The sequence below is a fragment of the Mycteria americana genome, chromosome 5 (genome assembly GCF_035582795.1).
Source record: "Mycteria americana isolate JAX WOST 10 ecotype Jacksonville Zoo and Gardens chromosome 5, USCA_MyAme_1.0, whole genome shotgun sequence".
Classification (NCBI taxonomy): domain Eukaryota; kingdom Metazoa; phylum Chordata; class Aves; order Ciconiiformes; family Ciconiidae; genus Mycteria; species Mycteria americana.
In genome coordinates this window covers 69,500,128-69,518,452 of record NC_134369.1, presented here as the reverse complement: position 1 = coordinate 69,518,452, position 18,325 = coordinate 69,500,128, and the positions used below count along the sequence as shown (strand labels likewise).

The 18,325-nt window shown below is 48.2% G+C and overlaps 1 long non-coding RNA gene across 1 annotated transcript; it reads right to left on the bottom strand.

Annotated features, from left to right (window-relative positions):
• Positions 1-203: 203 nt before the first annotated feature.
• On the bottom strand, positions 204-18,117 carry LOC142410764 (uncharacterized). Its single transcript, XR_012776030.1, has 3 exons — positions 17,118-18,117; positions 16,127-16,318; positions 204-433 (listed from the first exon to the last, which is right to left on the bottom strand). It is a non-coding gene; the product is annotated as an uncharacterized LOC142410764 (long non-coding RNA).
• Between the last annotated feature and the right edge of the window lie 208 nt (positions 18,118-18,325).

Sequence of the window (18,325 nt, the reverse complement as noted above, 5' to 3'; positions counted from 1 at the left end):
TGCCGGACAAGCCGGTGGTGCAAGCAGCATCCCACTGCCTCCTGCAAACATCTCTGGGTCTCTGTGGCCACCAGCAGTAGTAGGTGATCTTGCTCTCAACCTGGCCATGATCCGTAGCCTGGAGACCTCTGAGCGCAATATATAGAAATTTGTGAATTTGCAAATTTGTGAACGCCCTCCCAGGCCTGCCCACACCTCTGTAATCTCCAAGTGGAGTCAGTGAAAGTCCTAGACCAGCGCAGACGCAGTTGTAGGTAGCACACGGCTGTGGGTCCGGCACCCGGAGGTGTGCTGGACATGGCACATGCTGACTGTCAGGGTCCCCCTTCGGGCAGTGGTCCCCATTGCCGTCACAGGCGAATGCAGCCCTGGGTCAAAGGCTGTGGTCTAGCAGCCCATCCTGCTGGATTCAGGTGAAACCCTCTGCCCGAGTCTGGAAGAAAAGAAAAATGCGATGGGTACAACAGAGAGAACAGAAAGGATGTGTGACAGACCTCAGTGGCAGGGTCACACCAGAGACCCAAGCTAAACCGGACCCCGGTGATGCTCAGCCAGGCACTGGGATCAGATACGTGCATTTGAAATATGAGTAGTAAAAGTAGTAAAAGGATGTTTCAGGAGCAAGTGAGGGGCTCTCCCATCACCAAAGTCCACATTAAGCCCTGGTCAGCACTTCTCTTGACAAGCACAAAGGGACGTCTCCACCAAGGAGTAAGCAAAGGAGGGAGGAAGGGACAGGCAGGACACGGCAGCTGGCTGCGGAGCACGCTCGTTCCTCCGTGCTTCTGGGGACAGGGTGAGGCAGAGGACAAGACATGGAGAGTGAGCAGATAGATGCAAATCCTGGTGCTAGCTCTGACCCTGAGTACGGGAGCTGAACTCGCAGATTTCCATTTGCTTTGAGACAGAGGAGTTGTGCTAACCTCATCGAATACTTCTCCCCCATCACCACCCAAGCCTGCCCTTAGAGTGTGCCACTTCGCAATCCACCACCAGGCCAATGGCCCAAACCCACTGAAATCAAAAGGAAAGCTTTTAGCTGACTTACAGCTGCCTTTGGATGCAGCCCCGGAGAGAAAGCAATGTATAGCTGAGTCCTTATTCACCCTAATGCCATCTCAGCACCCATCAGAGGCATCAGCAGGTCCTGCTAAAGACCTTTTCGAGCTCTTCAAATATCCACCAGCAAGGGTCGGTGGTGTACCCAAAGTCACGTACCCATTACCAGAAGATCAGGGCACCTCCAGCTCTGAGTTATGCTTTGTTTCTTCTAGTTGGGTTTGCAAATTGAAAACAAATGTGGTTCCCATGACTTGTGTCCTAAATCCTGCTCTGACCTGACAGATTTAGGTAAGCATTGGTCCGAGCGGCATCATGCTTCTCTGACAACTCCTGTGTTGGGAGAGAAGTTATACGGCTTTGCTTTCCTTTTTGCCTGGTGTTTGGCGTGCAAACGCCCGCTCCCTGGAAAATAATCTATATTGTCTCGAGGATTTATTGCCAGCTGTATTGCCAGCTGCAATTTATGAGATTCTGCAAGCTCTGCTGGTAGCTTTGTATACTGGAGGTTTCATTTTAGTGTCATCAGCCACAGATTATGACTGCAAGGGGTGCCTGTCTTTAATCTCATTTTTGAAGGAATTAATGTTATTAGTTTTGATGAATTAATGGTATTTAGGTGTGCAAGGTTAGCATGAATTAATGTCCACCTATTTCTGTTGTGTGGCTGACTATTGTAAAAGGACTCTGGTAAGCAATCTTCACATAGTCTCTTTTTTCTCCCTCTTCATTCTTTTGTAATGCTCTTCTAGGAGCTTAAAAATAATGTTTGGGATTCTTTTCTTTCTTTTTAAGTAAAAAGAAATATTGAAGACTTTCCCCTGGGTAGAGCTGACATTAACTTAGCCACTGCTGAGTCACAGAAGGCTAACAAGCACTTGGGAGCCCAACCAAAAGGCTCTGCTTTATAGATGGTGCAGGTGTAGGAATAATTCATGGCACAGCTCAGCTTTCTGAGGAGGTCTCGCATTGCTGAGAATTGCAGCTTTAACGGCTGATGGAAAAGCGCCAAGAGAGGAGTTGCAGGGCCCCCACCACCTTCAAAGTGGGCTGCAGGGCTGCAGGACCATGCGGGACCTGCTGCCACATGGAGCCAGGGACCATAATCCCCTTTATTAGCTGCTCACCTTCTGCTTAAACCACCTTGTTTTCCTCCCACTGCTCTGACGAGAATCAGCCAGCTCTGACAATTAGAAAACTTCATTTTTCCAGGCTGACTCATGATCAGTTGAATCCAGTGTGTTTGGGGTCCACGCTGTCCATCAGATCAAGGACATCTAATGTTTACCTGGGTTTAGAGGCAATCTTAGAACCCTGATGGGTTTTTTTGCCGGTCTGTGTAAGTCCATCTCCTTTCATCTCCTCTCACAAGAAAGATCTTCAAACCTGATGCTGCTCCCTGTGCCTTGTGCTCTTGGAGCAGGTTATGCACACACTTGAGGTCCCCTGCCAGGAACAGGGTGCTCCAGGAGGATGTTGTGCAGGCTACGAGGGAAGATTGTACATCTCATAGTGCCACCACCACTGTTCACCTCAACACCCATCTCTGCACCCAGTGAAGGGCACCCATGAGGTGTCCGTATAAGAAGAAAACCGAGGATGTTGTGTTTGCTGTAGGATGAGGCTGAGCATGGACAGATGGTCCTGTCAAAGCGTGGGGTGGATTCATCTTGGTCAGCTCGAGCTTGCCTGGCTTCCTCATGATGCTGGTGAGGAAAGATGGGCTCTGCAAGGAGACGACACATCCCGGCCACCTTAAGCCCCTCTCAGAACGGCAGGAGCTGCTCTCCAGAGGTGTTTCTCTCCTTCCAGAAGAGGGAATCTGTACTTCTAACAAAAACTGGACCACTAATTTTGAGATAGCTCAGATTAAGTGACATCTATCCTGTGTGTCTGCCTGGATGGAGACAGCAGAGATCCTGGCAAAGGCTGATACCAGCAATTGATCTGATACTCATGAACGGCTCCCTGGAGAGCTAGCGTGTGCTTCTTCCACTTGTTTGAGATGATCCTCTAGATTAACACCACTTTTGCGGTGAGGAAAAAAAATCCAGCACAAATACTGCATACTTCATGTCCAAATGGTTGTGACAGGTCATGTTTCGAATTGCTGTGTGTGGGCTGAGAGGGCTGAACTTTGCAATGGGTGGACAATCTGTTGAAGGTCTTCTTTACCACTCCAGCCTCAGCATCCTTCAAAAGTAAGGACAGATGGGTATGGCTGCCTCTTTCTCTGCCCGTCCTGCAGAGAGCTTGGCATCATGGGCATTTTACAAGGTTACTGGGGAAAGATTAGACTGGTCTAATAAGTCTGACCTCTTAGAAGGTGGCTCAGCACAGACGTTTCTGGTACCAGCTTTGTACTTGTGAGTACAAACACCCTCTCTGAAAACAGGCAGCAATATTCATGTCCAATTCTTGAGGAATAATTCTACCAGCAAAATCATTTTCTAGAATAAAATAAGCACAAAACTGAGTTGTGAATAGATGTGCCAGAACACCAAGACATTGTTTTAAACGTGACATTGGGATATACAAAAATACTCCTGAGTGCTCTGGCCTTGCATTTGTTCTAAGTTCAGTGCCTTGCACAAGGTAAAGCAGGCGTCTGCTGTAGTTCCCATTGAAAATACGTTGAGTAACTGATTTAGCCCTTGTGGCCACCAGCAACGTTCCTGCGACAGGACCAAGGGCAGCCGGTGAAGCACCCGGATAGCCTGTGCCTGTAGCTGCTGTAGGTACTGACACCCCATGGGAGGTGAAGATGCTGCAGAGAGCGAAGGGGGAAGCAGGTGGGCTGACGGAGGGTAACAGCAGTAGGTCAGGTCTCCTGGAGATGCTCTTGGTGAGCTCTAAGGCCATCAGGTTTTATTTGTAGTGTCTCCAACCCTCCAAGTTAAAAAAAACTCTTGAGCCAGATTCCACCACTCTCCAAATATGAGATTAACTTCAGAGTCACGTGCTTTGTAACTTGTCTTCACTTGTCTCAGTTTTTGGAGTACGTTTACATCAAGCTTTCAAGCTCTTGTTAACAAACTTGAGGACTAAGAACACCGATCATTAAAAACCCTGAGACTCCTCTGCCTTCCCTTGGTCCCAGCGATCGGGGACTTGCTCTCTCATGAGATACTTGAAAAGATCTAAGAGCCGGCAACGTTATCTGGGTGGAGGGAGCTTTTTATTGAGGATTTTGTTTCTTTCCTAATGAGGAGTCTCCAGGAACAGGCAGGGAACGTCTGTACTGCTGGAGGGATCCAGGTTTTATTGTGCTTGCCTCTACAAAACGGCATGTTGTCTGCTGACAACTACAGAGCCTCACCCAAAATTGGGTCTGCTACAGTGTGCTGGCTGAAAAAAAATGAACACAAAATATCTGAAACCCTTTACTAGGGAAGCACCTGTATTGTGCGATAGACTTCTTTCTCCCGTATAGGTATATTTAGGAATAACTAAAAGTCTGTGTAAAGCTGCCTTGAGCTGTTCTTTAAGTTAATTATCACTTCTTTTGGTAGTATGAATGGCTGTTCAATGACACTGTCAGCGAGTGGAATGAACCAAATTACTTTAATTATGGAGTAATTGCACAGAGTGATGGTAATTAAATCTTGATCAGTTTAAGTGAGTGAATTAATTGCTCCAACTTGGAATGCACACCGCAGCAAGAGGAGTTGTTTTGTAGTTTAATTAACACCAACCACTAAATTCTTATCATATCTAAAATGCAGACAATTAATGAGTTTGATTCTGCTCTCACCTTAATAGGAACTAGGACAGAATGCATGCTGAGAAAGGTAGCCGTGGTAGCAAAATGACAGAAAACTTAATATTCCTGTCATTTGTGGAGATATATTAGTTATACTCTCCGCTTTGCCTTCCAGTGAAATGTGCAAATAGAGGTATTTCCACATAATTAGCTTCTGGCCCCATTTTGTTTCAATACTCATTGATCTGCTAAACAGGAGACACTGCCAAATTTGTTAATGTTTTAAACTTCAGCTGCTTGTGTTTTCAGGTGATTTTTAGCCTCTTTGCCTCGTATGGTCCAGCGTGCTGCTCCCATGCTTGATAAACGAGCTGCTTCCTTCCCTATGCCATGTGCAAACAAGTTGCCACAATTTGGTTGTGTAATGGTCACGCAGACCACTCCTTAATGCAATGTCCACCTTCTGCCCCACCTGACAGCCTTCCAAAATTGCCTCCTCTCATGGGTAGTGTCTGGGCTTCTCTTCTTTTCACTTGTACCATGGCAGGGGCAGATGGGGAAGACCTTCCAAGCAAGAAAGGTAAGTTAGAGAGTTGGGTCATGAAAGCTAGTAGGATCTAGCCATGGTCATGGAAGGAGAGCAACGTGGTGAGGACACTTCTGAAGGACCACAAGCGAAGGATGAATTGGCCCTGGGGACAACGCAGCGGTTGGGGCCACTGCCACACTCCTGGGAGGTACAGTGTGGCCACGGGGCTGCCTCTGTGGCAGGTCCCAGTGGTGCCACCTCAGAGGCTGGTGAATGTACTGTCCAGAGAGCCCAGTGCAAGTCTTGCCTCCTAAATACCAAGTGCAGGCTCGGCGGGATGGCAGCAACGTAGCCAGCCTCCCTGTTTACAGGACCTGGTCCTGGCTCACTACTGATCCACGGGACAAGGCGTTAACACGTCTTCTCCTGCACAAGGACACGCAGACCCTGCTGGGTCAGTACAAGGCTTACACGGTTCCTGACTCTCCTTTTAGATGGAGCTCAAAACAAAGATGTATTATCCTACACCCACCTCCTTGCACAGGGCATGGGGTCACCCTGCCCTCAGCAGAGGGATCTCCCTTCCTCCCCATCCCTCAATGGCCACTTGTGGGGCAGTTTGCCCTGTGCCACCACCTTGGCCTCCTGTAGGTCATTCATCTATAAGTCACAGTTTCCATCAGGCTACTCTGACTAATGCTTTAGCCAAGTCTTTACGGGATTATACACATTCATCGATGCAGCAGCCAGGAAGCCAAACCGAACCAGAGGCAAGCAAAGAAAGGCTAAACACAAACTAAATGAGGAATTCAAGAGCTGGTCCTTGAGTAAGAGGGTAATATTTCAATGCACTTACCTGCATTCCAATGAAAACATATTTTAATCAATTCCTCTCTATGGCCTGTAAATTAAAGTGGTGTGGATTAAAGGGCTCAAACATGGCCAAGCTGTTGCTGGTCTTCCCAGAAAGGCCAAGTGTTGAGGTTTCCCTTCTGCACACCCACTCCTGTGCTGTTGGCTGCCCAGGAGCCATGCATGGTTTTATCCATCATTATTTAACCCCTTACTTTCCCTTCAGATGGGCAATATGTTCCTTCGGGGCATCTCACCACCAGCCTAGCCCCGCTCTGCCCGCCTAGGGATGGGATGCTCTATTGCGAGGATGACAAGTCCCACCGTGCCCCCGCTTCATGCCTTTGCTGTGAAGCTCTTGCTGAAACAAATATGAGACATAAAGCTGTCGTCTGCCCTTATCCTGCTCTCCTAAGGGAAATCATCACTCCATTTGGGCTGTGTGGGAATAGGGGAGATCTTGCTGAAGGATTAGGGGGACACAGAGGTTGTGACGTTGTCTCTGGTGCCAGGAATCCCAAAAGAGAGGCAAGCTGAAAATGAAACCCACAGTTGCTTGCCACACTGGTGACGCTGCTTAAGAGACACTTAAATGTAAAGAAGAAGGGAGTTTCCAGCAGATGATGTGACTACAGGTTCAGAGCAGTAAATTTTCTCTTATGTCATGGAGGAGGTAAGAGGAGGGGGGAAAGTCCCTGGAATGATACCAAAGGAGGCACTTGGCTTAAAGGTGCTTTTAAACGGTAAAATATCTGCCATGAACACCTGCCCGAGCCACACACACACGCACAGACAGCCAGCTACATCTTTCCCTAACAGCGTGAGGAGGTGCTAATTTACTCCGCCGAGAAGCTGGTGGAGGTGTGACCCTGAGCTGGAGCTGCCGTCTCCGAGTTCAAGCCATCACGGTCTCACCAGAGCACAGCTGGTGGTTACCGACCGACGTCTGGGAGGGCAGCGGCCACAGCGGGAATGCCATCGCTTCAGTGGCACCAAGGTTCAAGAGGGTTTCATGTATTTAATTGGAAATTGCACCCATGAAGTCTCTGAATTTGGCCAAATGTGGTAAATTTACAAATACAGAAAAGCACACGCCGGTGTGACCAGTGATATTGCCCAGCTGGCAATGCCAGGCCAGCCACTGCCCCTTCGTGAGCTCCAATTTCTATTTTCTCTTTAACTGGTGTTAAGAGCCAGCACCGTCACTGATCTGCTATTGCCGAAACGCTGCTCTGCCCAAGGTGGGCTCTTGCTCAAATTTTCCACGTCTCATTCTGACCTTGGTCAGGTTCCCCCACTCCTTCCACATCCCCACTCGGCTGCGCGTCTTGGACACAGGCACAGCTACAAGAGCTAATTCCCTGCTGAGTGATACCTCCTCTGATTTGAACTGCCATCGGCTCATGGCACAACACCATCTTTTGGAAATGAAAGAAAGAATCTGCCGAATTAGAGGTATTTCTCCATCCATTTGTTAAGATTTCATGGAGTTAATTCAAATTCATGGCTCCTGTGGCTGCCATGACAAAATCATAGCCTAATAGATGGCCAAGGAATTCCCATTTGTAGGGATTTTTGATCCCCCAAGGCGTGCTCAGCTTCTGCTAAGGACGCAAGCCACATAAGGGGTTTAGATAGCAGCTCCCTCCTGCTCTGTACCATCATCAGACTCACAAACCAATTTTCACTTGTTTCAAAGCGTTGTCTTACTGTTTTACCAAAATAACATAGCCACGCAATGGCTGGGGCTCACTAACCAGCATCCTAGCTTTTTCTTTTACTTTTTTTTTTTCCTTCTTTAGTGACTTTGCTCATGAACTGGTGCATGATGTTTGACAGGGTTAACAGTCGTGTCCTGAGGATATCTGAAGGTAAAAGGTTTTTTTCTGGAAACCGAACCGCTTGAGTGAAAGGTCCTGCCGCTTGATTTTGGTGGTACTATACTAGTTGGCTGAAGGACTTGTAGCAGCCCAAGGCTGTTGGGCTGAAAGCAGCATCAGCAAGTTACTTCCATACCAGCAAACATTGCCCTAAATTGTATGACAGGGTAGGAAATGCCAAATCGCTTTGTTCCACACTTCCCTGGAACTGGGCAAAAGCCAAAATTTTGACTTATTCTTACCTCTCTGTCCCTTCCTCCAATATTCTGCGCCGCTATTTCTCCTCTAGGCTCTACACAGCGTATTTAAGCCCTGAATGAAGCAGGCTGTGCCAGCCTGGGTGGACCTCCATCCCTTTTGCTGCAGCCACACAGCTTCTCACCCCATCCCTGCACATGGCGAGCCACCTCCCTGTGCTTTTGTGTGGGATGGGACAGCAGGATCCTAAAAAAGAGAGAGCCAGGGAGACCCCCCGAATCCCCTGAGTCCCCGCACGGCTTGCAGCCACACAAGCAAACACCTTGCCTTTCCTCACCAGGCACCACCTTCATTTTGGCAACTGAGAAGAGGCCACGTGGCCATGAACGTAGCACCACATAGCCCCCATGCTGCCAGCATCCCCGCGCTGCGGTCAGGGACCTGTGCCACATACCAGCTACCTTTGGGCACCTGCCTGAAAGACCGGTCGCAACGTGTGCCACTGGAAAGACAGACAAGGAGGGGAATTGCTTGTCTCTATTAAAGGGAGGGTCTGGACCCACTTGGACCTGAATTCCCTCCAGGTCCCCATCCCTATTGCTTTCCTGTGGGTGGCTCCAGCCATGCAATGCCCTCCCTATGCCTCCTGCCCAGCTCTCGGAGGGTGTCAGCCCTCTTCAATGCCATCGAGATAAGTATGACCCTAAGTGACTTGTAGTGATGGTGCGAAGATTTGAACGCACACCCTTGCCGGCATCTCAGCGATGCAGCCCTCCTTCAGGACCCTTGCTATAAGGAACAGCACATAAATTCTGCTAATCCCATGCAGCCGTAGAGAGCTTTTCTTTCATTTGCTGAATGTATGAAATCCATATGTCATCAATCTCTTTCTGGTGGCTGGAGCCTGTTTATGAAGCTTAAATCTCTGGCATGTGGCTGGGAGCACGGGGGCCAAGTCCCGGCGCCTGCCAGCGCAAGCTTCCACCTCCTGCTTCTCCCGCTGCCCTCTCGTCTCCCTCCCTTGGCAGCCGGCACCCCCCGCAGCGACTCTAAGTTCCATTTTAGGGGGACCAAATGGGTCCTGTTTTAAACAGGGTGGTGGTGGAGCAGCCCAGAAGATGCACTGTTGGAGCAAGGAGGAGGCAGAGCCGGGCAGCTGGCTGCGTGCCTTCCCCTGGGGAGGACGGTCACCCCAGCTCTGCACTCCAAAGCCTGCTTTCTGAATCGCCTGCCAGCCCCCCCCAACCCCCCAGATAAGCAATTACATGAGTTGCAGCAGGGTCAGCCGTCTGGCCTCCGCCAACGCCGGAGAGCTGAGGCTGCTTAAAAATTATGGTTTTGCCAAATTTGTGGGTCCTGTGCAAAAACCAGCCCTTTGCGGTTATTGCCTTTCCTTCGGCGCCCAGTTTGGGCTTTCCAAATCGCTCTCTAGAGGTTGGGCAAAGGAAATGGGAGAAGGGGGCTGGTTTTGGAAACAACCCAGCCCACCACAGTGGGGATGTGTGGCTGAGGAGGTCCTGCGGTTGGCAAGGAGGAGGCTGGCAGAGGCTGAGCGTGACGGAGAGGTGACAGACCCGCTGGTCGGGACCGGGGTGCCAAGAACGCTGCCCCGCCACTGCCAAACCATCCCCGAGCCCCAGCGCTGGCCAGGCACGAAGCAGATGTGTGGGGGAGCCCGGAGGGAGACGGGGAACACTGCCATGGAGAGGTGCATGAGAAGGGGGAAAGGGAATGAAGCCCAGGAACAGCACGTGGTGGGGATGAGGGGAGAATTCACACGGGGTCAGAGCCCTTCTCCCTTTATCTTTGGGAGATTTGGGTAGCTTACTTTATTTTAGTCCCTTACGACACATTTACATAAAGCTGCTTTGGGCTGAGTGCTTCTTAGTGCTGGTCTCTGTTCTATTTAAACATAAATGTTTGAAAGTGCACAGATAGGTTTTTAACAGGAAAAAATTGCATGTGAATTACATTTATTTCTTGTTTACCCACACAGCTCCAGCTGACAACTATCGACAGATTAACTTTCACTAAACTTTCTATGTAATATGTTTTAAAAAAAACCCACTTGAAGTACAGATTCTATTAGTTCCTGACCTTATGTTTTAAGAGGAAGAAAGTGGCTTTACACTCCATGAAATGTGTTAATGCATGGATAGAAGCCCTCTTATCCTCCTGCTTACATTAGGTCCAATCAGGAGAATGGATTATGTTTTTAATAATCTGACATTAGTATTAAAAATAATATTTAAGGCATTAGTCTCCGTAACTAGTGCAGCGCGTTCGGAGCTTTCTCTTTGTGTGTGCGCGCGCACGGCTGCGTTAAACATATGTTTATGAAACAATGCATTAGCCCAAACTGCCCAAATATATGGAGATAAATTGGGGCAGCAGATTACTGCTGACATCACTTTTTCAATTAGAGGCAGAGGGAAGATTTGATGGCCATTTTAAAACTGATTATGGAGGACAGGGATTAGAGGCTGTTAGAAACAGGAGGTCTTATTCTCCTCCTAGCCTTGGCCTCCTGGAGCTCCATGGACCTCAGGAGCGGATGCTGCTTTACGGGGTGGAATAAGGCCAGGGCCACTGGTGGATGTATAGATCATCTGTTATATATGGGGCTGGACCACTCTGCCTGTCTTAGTCACTCAGAAACATTGCGTGGGACAGGGGAAGAAATCTGGAGTCTCCATCCCTAAAGCAAAAGCTTTAGTGGAAAGCCAAGTCTTCCTGGCTGGTCTGGGAACTGGGGTATCCCGGCGGGTAAACACTGAACCCCGCTGGCCTCGACCTTCTGTTGGGCTGTTTGTTATTGTCTCTATCTCCATCCATGGTTTGAGGGACATTTCAGTCATCTCAAGACCTAACATCCCCTGCATCCCCTGGAAAAGACAAAAGGGAGCTGGAAAAGACAAAAGGGAGCTAGAAAAGAAACAGGGAACATCAAGAGGAGAAAGTGGTGTGTGTGGCCATCACCGCACAGAGGAGTGAACTAGGACCTGCCATCCCAGGCAAATTTCTCCAGCGTTTAATTCCCTTCACTCAGGACCACTCACCTTATTTCTAGGTGTAGTTTATCTAATTGCAGCTTTTGGCACTTCAGGCTCACTTTGCCTTTGTCCGCTCAATTAATCAGCCTTCCAGTGTCAGAAATCTTCTCCTCATGGGGTACTTAGAGATCACGGTCAAGTTACGGCCTGCCCTCCTCTCTGCTAAGCTGTAGATCGCTAAATGGAACTGCGAAGGGTTTTTTTGCACCCCTACCGGTGCTTACAGCAATTTTTAGACCTCTCCTATGTTTTAACAAGTCTCCTTGGGAAGCCTAACCTGAGCCTAACACTCCAGAAATGCTCCCATCAGTGCTGGACACAGATGTAACTCCACACCCGCTATCTTCGGGGCAGATGCGCTCCCTGTTTGCAAGAAGCCGAAGCCAAAATGCTTCGTCTTTTATTCCTCGGCTGCTGAGAGAGCATCCTCCCTTATTTTCACACGCACCTTTCGCTCTCACATCTCTTTGACAGCAAGACTCCCAAATTGCGGTGAGCCTCTGGCTTTTTCCTCTACTGATGGCAAACAATGCTTATCTTTGCAACATATGTGCAGTAACTGTTGTTTCGCGGCAGAAGGGAAATCCACAAGCTATCCAGCCACTGCACCTGCCTGCTTGGACCGAATTCCCCTACTCGTGTTTGCTCACTGGAGTTAAGCAGGTCCTGGGCTGGGAGACCAGCTGGGAAATCCAGTTATTACAGGCACAAACAAATGAGCGAGGGGCGGAGATGGGCAGCCGTTCCTATTTGACTGCAACCGAGGGAATTTGGCAGTGCGTGGTCCTGACTCTTTATTTTAATTCCAGCCGGCCCAAGACAGGAGAAATTCAAGCGAGCCAAAGGAGGTGGGAGACAGGATATCCCCCACCCTCCAATCTGGACTTCTGACACATCTTGTCTGGAGTGCAGGACTAATGTGGCAGTTCAAGGTGGCCACCCTGGAGTCCGCAGACTGTCCTGCCTTCCTCCCGCTCTGCTACGGCTTTTTTTAACACCGAGGGGCTGTCTGAACGGCGTCTCTTTGTCTCCAGCCTCTAGGCAGAACGGCTATTTCGGGGGGCCTTACTGGCAGCCTCTTGAGGTGTGATTTTGGCCAGGGCAGGGGAAGGAAGTGCCAGATGAAGGAATGGGTTATGCAAAGCTTACGGTGTTTAGTGGAGAGCTTTCTTCCCCAGAAGTGCTGCGGAGCTGGGTCCTTCCTGGGAAGATGAAATAGGAGACCCCACAGATGCCTCCATCCTGCCCTTGGTGTCTCCCAGAAGATAACAGGAGCGACTCCCTAAAGTCGGAACCTGATGGGTTTTATCCATGTGTACAAAAATTAAATGAATTTTAAAGGTTTTTCTTGCAGTTTCCCTGGTGATCTTTGCAGTCGGTCAGCTGCAGTGGACAAAAAACCAGCCTAGATAAGCTGATAGCTATATTCATGAACAACCGGTGGATATTACACTGCTTTCTGCAAAAGATTTGTTTGGGAAGGTCAAGCTGTATGGCATTACCTCATATTTATGAGTGAAAAAATCCACAAGGTTCCTAAAAATCAGAGAAAAGGGTGTAATTATCTCATATATTGCAGAAGAATTATCTGTGCTGATTAAGCTGTCGCTCGTTAGCTCATCATGCTTATCAAGTCACCAACTGGCAATGCCTTTGACCCCAGCAGTAATGATAGCGCAGAACATTTGGACCACCTTGGGTCACGATGCACCCATTTTGTCTTTTTTCCTGCTAATATCATGTGTAAATATATGCACAGCTGACCCTGCTAGAGAGTCCGCCGTCCCCTGCAAGAGGCTTCAGTTCCTCTGTGTTTCCTTTCACAGTGTAAGTTCAGACAGATTTGTGGGAAGCAGGAGATTTTGTTTGCGCCTAAATCTTTTTGGAGGATTTTCTTTAAAGGCCTTAATGCCATCGAAAAACAGCAAGAGGCAAATTCTGCTTTCGGTTACACCAAATGGGGAGTAAATCAGCTGAAGGCAGTGAGGGATGCTGGATTTATCCCAATGAAGGCAGAAGCAGAGCTCAGTCCCTAGCACTTAGCTATTTTCTGCACCAGCAGTTCTGCCTTTTGAAAAATTAGATGCATTTTTCTCATTCTCACTTTTGAGGAGCCTGAAAATACCAGGCCACAGAAAGCAGAGGAGGAGAAGTCTGAGGCTTCTAAATTATAAGCGGCGGCAACATCAGGCGCATTAACATAAAAGCAGACTTTGTAGTGACTGCTGACCACGTAACACTGTAGTCACCTGTCCTGGGCTCTTAGATGCAAGAGGGGAGGAGGAGACTGTAGAAGCTGTTCCCCTTCAGTTAACGTAACATGAAGGTTTTGAAGGTCTCAAGAACTGCCCTACGTACATATCATTTCTTTTTATCCACCCTTGAAATAACAGTTTTAGGAAACATCATTATATTCTGCAAAGACCTTGGCCTCTTGCTTTATGTTAAATGTCGTTTTCATGTGATGGTCAACAGCTACTTGGTGTTAAAAAGATGCTCAGGGCAAGATCACTCTACCACAAACCTGAGATTAGGCAATGCAAGATTGGAAGTTTTCTGTCTTAATGGGACCAGTCCAACTGTCCCACTTCCCTCCCTGGGAAGGCTCATTCACATGACAATTTACTGGGACTCTGCCTTTGCCCCCCCCCCCCTTTCATTTGCACACTCTGCAGCCCCTCATCTCAGCCACCTTAGAGCCTCCAGCATCTTCATCAGCTCTTTTTGGTTATGAAAATGTTCCCTGATTTATTTCCAATTCACCATCCGTTCTAGGCATCAAGTGAAGCATGACCTGTGGAAAAAAAAATAACAAAATCCAGCCACAGGCATTTGGGTAAAGGCTGTTGTAACACTCATGCCCTAGAGGGGCATACTGAAGTTTTGTGCTGGTGTTTTCTAACTCTTGAGATCCTGACATACAGAAACTGGTGCGTCCTTCTGCTTCAGCCTCCGCAGGAAAAGCTCTGACAGCACCTGTGAGGGAGATCTAGGTTGTATTTGAACCTGGGCCCATACCCCAGATCACCTTATGGCCATCCTATAAGGTTACCAGCTGATGTTCAGATATGAGCTTGAAGCAAGCTTTGGGGCACGCAAGGAGAGGAGACCTGGGTTCAGGTTGTCTTTTAACATGTCCTCAGTTGTGCCCTAACTTGTGATGTAGAAGGCTTGGGCAGAGTGTGCTTCTCTCTTCTGGTCTTCTACTGTTGGGCCATGGTCTCCTCATGGTGATGTCCCACAGCTGCAGTCCAGCACATAAATTGAATTTGGGGTCCTTCCTACAACATCTTCCACAAGGCAACTAGCTTGAACATGGAATGCTCATGCAATGCTCTGGCCATATGGGCACTGAGCAACGAGCAATGTGAATGGGCAAGTCGGGTCTGGGTATACGCCAGGATTTAATCTGGATTTAATGTAATCCACTTAATCTGTTTCCTAGCCTGGCCTTCTACAGGAAATGGAGATGGAGCCAAAATATCTTGATTCTGTTTTTGTGCTTCCTGACCTCTACGGAGAACAACTGCAGGACCTGTACAGACCTTGAAACGAGTGTATGGAGCATGTTCAGGAGCTCTGCTTGGAAGAGCATGGACAGAGGGCAGAGGTCCGTCTGAGCTGTGGGGATGCTGCTGCCACCCACAGATATGTAGCTGCTGAGCTCGGACATACTCCTCTCAGCCACCAGCATACCGAAGGAAACATGGGTGAGGTTGGGCAAAAGCTTGTTTTTTGAAGCTATGGAGAATCTCACTGTCCCACTCTGAATTTTACAGGAGACTTATGCTTAAATGGTTCAGCCATTACTGAGAATGTAACAGAAAAATCATTGTGTTTTAATTGTGTAATAAAATACCGGTGTAATAAAAATACCTTCTCTAGGACTGACACCCACTGGAGCAAGGACTAAGAGGGCTGAGCCAGAGATCTGCCCCTAGTCGGGCTAGGAAAAAAGCAAACCAGTCCACTCAGCCTAACAAACTAAAAATCCTGCCCATGGGCTAACCCTCCAGCCCTCTCTCCTCCAAAATTTGGATTTATTACATTAGAGCTCGCCAGATAACACAAACTATCCCATAAATGGCATGTCCTGCATGCTGACACACCTCTAACAGACCTCACATCAGCAGGGCTGCTTGTATATGGGGAAAATGGGAGTCCCTTGCAAGTCCCTTCTCTTGAAGGTTTAGCAGCATTGTCTCCCCAGAGTTCAAAGCTGCAGCAGCTCTAACTTGCGATTGTAGGAGCAGGCAGGGCTATATGCCTCCAGAGGCGATGGGCTTCTTTGTGGAGCAGTCTACTGATGAAAAGAAGGGAGTCCTTGGCTGAAGTGCATCTTAGATCACCTTCTCTCCTGCTGTTCTACACTACCTGCTGTTGTTCAGCATCTTCACAAGTTAATTTTGGCCATATATCCTCAAATCACAGTCCTGGCCAGTAACCTCATCTCTGCAGAATAGCTTGGAGGAGATAAGGTTCCTACTATAACCTTACCATAATGAGACTAATACAACGACCTTATGGGAGAACACAGATTTCTGAACTGACTCTGGAGCTCCATCAGTTTCCAACTAGATTAAAAGACAACCTGTGGTAGCTTAACCACCGGTAGCAGCATCAGGGATTTGTTCAATGCCAGAACACAGTGAAGACATGGCAGACCCAGGTAAGAAGGCACTGGTAAACCCAGGTAAGGAGAGTGATTATGGAGGGTGCAATTCTTGTCCTGCTTGACACTCACCCTTTGCTCAAATTCCCTGAGCATGACCCTCAGCTGATACAATCCAATCACAGCTTAATAAACAGGAATGAAACAGAGAGGACAGGATGTAACGTGAAAACTTCTTACCTAAATGAGTTATGTGATGAGTTTTACTGGAACTGTGAACGTAGGTGAAGAAAGAAGAGTTTGAACCACTGGAGACGCCTGAAGTACCGTCTGCTGTTGGAGGTCTTCAGCTACATACTGTGTTTGGGCATTTCTCGGGCCAAGCTGTGAGTTTGGCCACCAAGGCATAAGATGGCAATTGATGCCCTACACCTGTAATTAAAGGAAGGATGAAAAGCATTTAAATGTGTTTTGCGGTGGTAAAAAGTGTTCCCTTCTTGTAAATACTAATCACAGAGTAATTCAGCAGTCCAGGGATGAAAGGAACGGGGCCCTCATGTCGTGCATTAGCCGCGCTCGTGAGAAGATGGTCTCGAATGCGTTTGTGGAGTCACTGTGCAGATCAGACACCAGATCTGAGTCTGCAGTAAGGCATGTGGATAAATAATATTAGTTTAAGGAAATCAGGTATGAAAACATAGAGCTGATTGTCAGAGTTCTGGGAAAACCAGCTGAGACAAATGGGATCTGTGACTGCTCAGTGTGTCAGAAAATCAGCTGGAAGGCCACTGAGACCAGTGGAGGAAGGGACTGGAGGTCTTCTGCAAGGCAATAAAGCCTGTCTTACAAAGTTGCAAAATCGTGGGAAACAAGATCTGCACAGGGAAATTAGTTCAGTCTATTTTTTTATTTGGGGAAGAAAATGAAACTGATTTTTGAAATAATGAACAAGCTGTCCTGTGAGTGGTGGAACCAACCCTGTTTTCCCATGGATCTGAGCCCCCAGATTCTCCCAGCCCTCCGACCACAACCACCCCTAGGTCCCCTTCCCCACGCCAGACGACAGCCAGCATGATGCTAGCGGCCAGGATGTGTGGATAGCCCGGCCAGCAGCCCCGGTTACAGCCGCCTTCCTCCTTCCTCCCACTGCGTACACTGATTTGGGTATCTCCCCTCTGCCCAGCTCTGCAAGAAATGGCCGTAACTATAAAAACATCTGGGACACCTTTACCTTTCTTTTGAATTTTGAGGGGTTCACAAGGCACTGGGGGTATCACAGCGGACGTACAGTGCAATCGCATGAAGCCCGGTCCCTTAGGTGGCCAGGGTGAACACAAGGAGCCACCTCTGCGGCGTATCCAGGCACACAGGTCCCCACGTGCTTTGGGTGACCAGCCGCATCCAAACCCGTCCTTGGTGGCCCATCCTGGGTCACGCTCACAGCCCGGCTGGGTGCAGCTGGAGGCCGCTCACTTCAGCAATACTGAACATGTGCCCTTGCAGGATGGGGCAGCGAGAGCTCCATGACCAGGGCCAGAGGGATGCTCGCTGGACCAAGCGTGTTTTTATTCCACTTTATTCCACTTGGAAGTTCCCTCTGCACCTTGTCTAGCTACTACGGTCACGTTGCTGCAAATGTGGGATAGGAGCCTGGTCTTCCCCCCCTCAAAAAAAAAAACCAAAACCCCAAGAAGTCATAAAATGCAGCTTATTCAAGCCACTTATGAACAAATGAAAGTAGCGTAATCTTCCTTGTCGTGCCTTGCAGGCAGGCATGTATCGTCAGTGGAAATACTGCCAAACTTCTTGTTTAAATATAGAAGCCGTGCTTGTTTGTATTGTTAATGGTCCCCATGAGGACACGCTTTCCTTACATGGGGATATTGTTTACGATGAAGACCGGGCTGGCTACTTTGCCATTAAAATTCTGCGCCAGCCCAGCGCTGACAATATTGAAGCTTCGCTAAATGTGTATACACATAAGTTCATTAAATGGATGCTGACTGTTGTTACACAAGTACAGCAGTTGAGTGCTTTCTGTATTAACCTTATCACCTGATGGGCAAAAGAAAAGGTTTAACTAAAGCTTAGGACTAATTGAACAGTATTTCAGTATTTTCTTATGTAAAACTGGTTCTGGTCTATTGTTTTTATTTATTTGCAATAACTGTGCTCATTCAAGTTTGTAATGACACTGCCATGGGTGAACAGAATTTGCTTTAAGTATTATTCTCCCTTTTCCTGTCTCCTGCCTCCTCTAAACTGTCTCTCAGGAGAAAATCTGCAATAGAGCCTGGTGAAAAGACAACTCTCTAAGTACACAGCCTTTTTGGGGAGTTATGTTCTCAAGCTATGTTTTTAAATTACTTTAGAAGTTCCTGTTTATTTTCTCTGCCTGCCTTGGGTATTTCCTGTCGGGCTGAGCGCAGAGCACGAAGC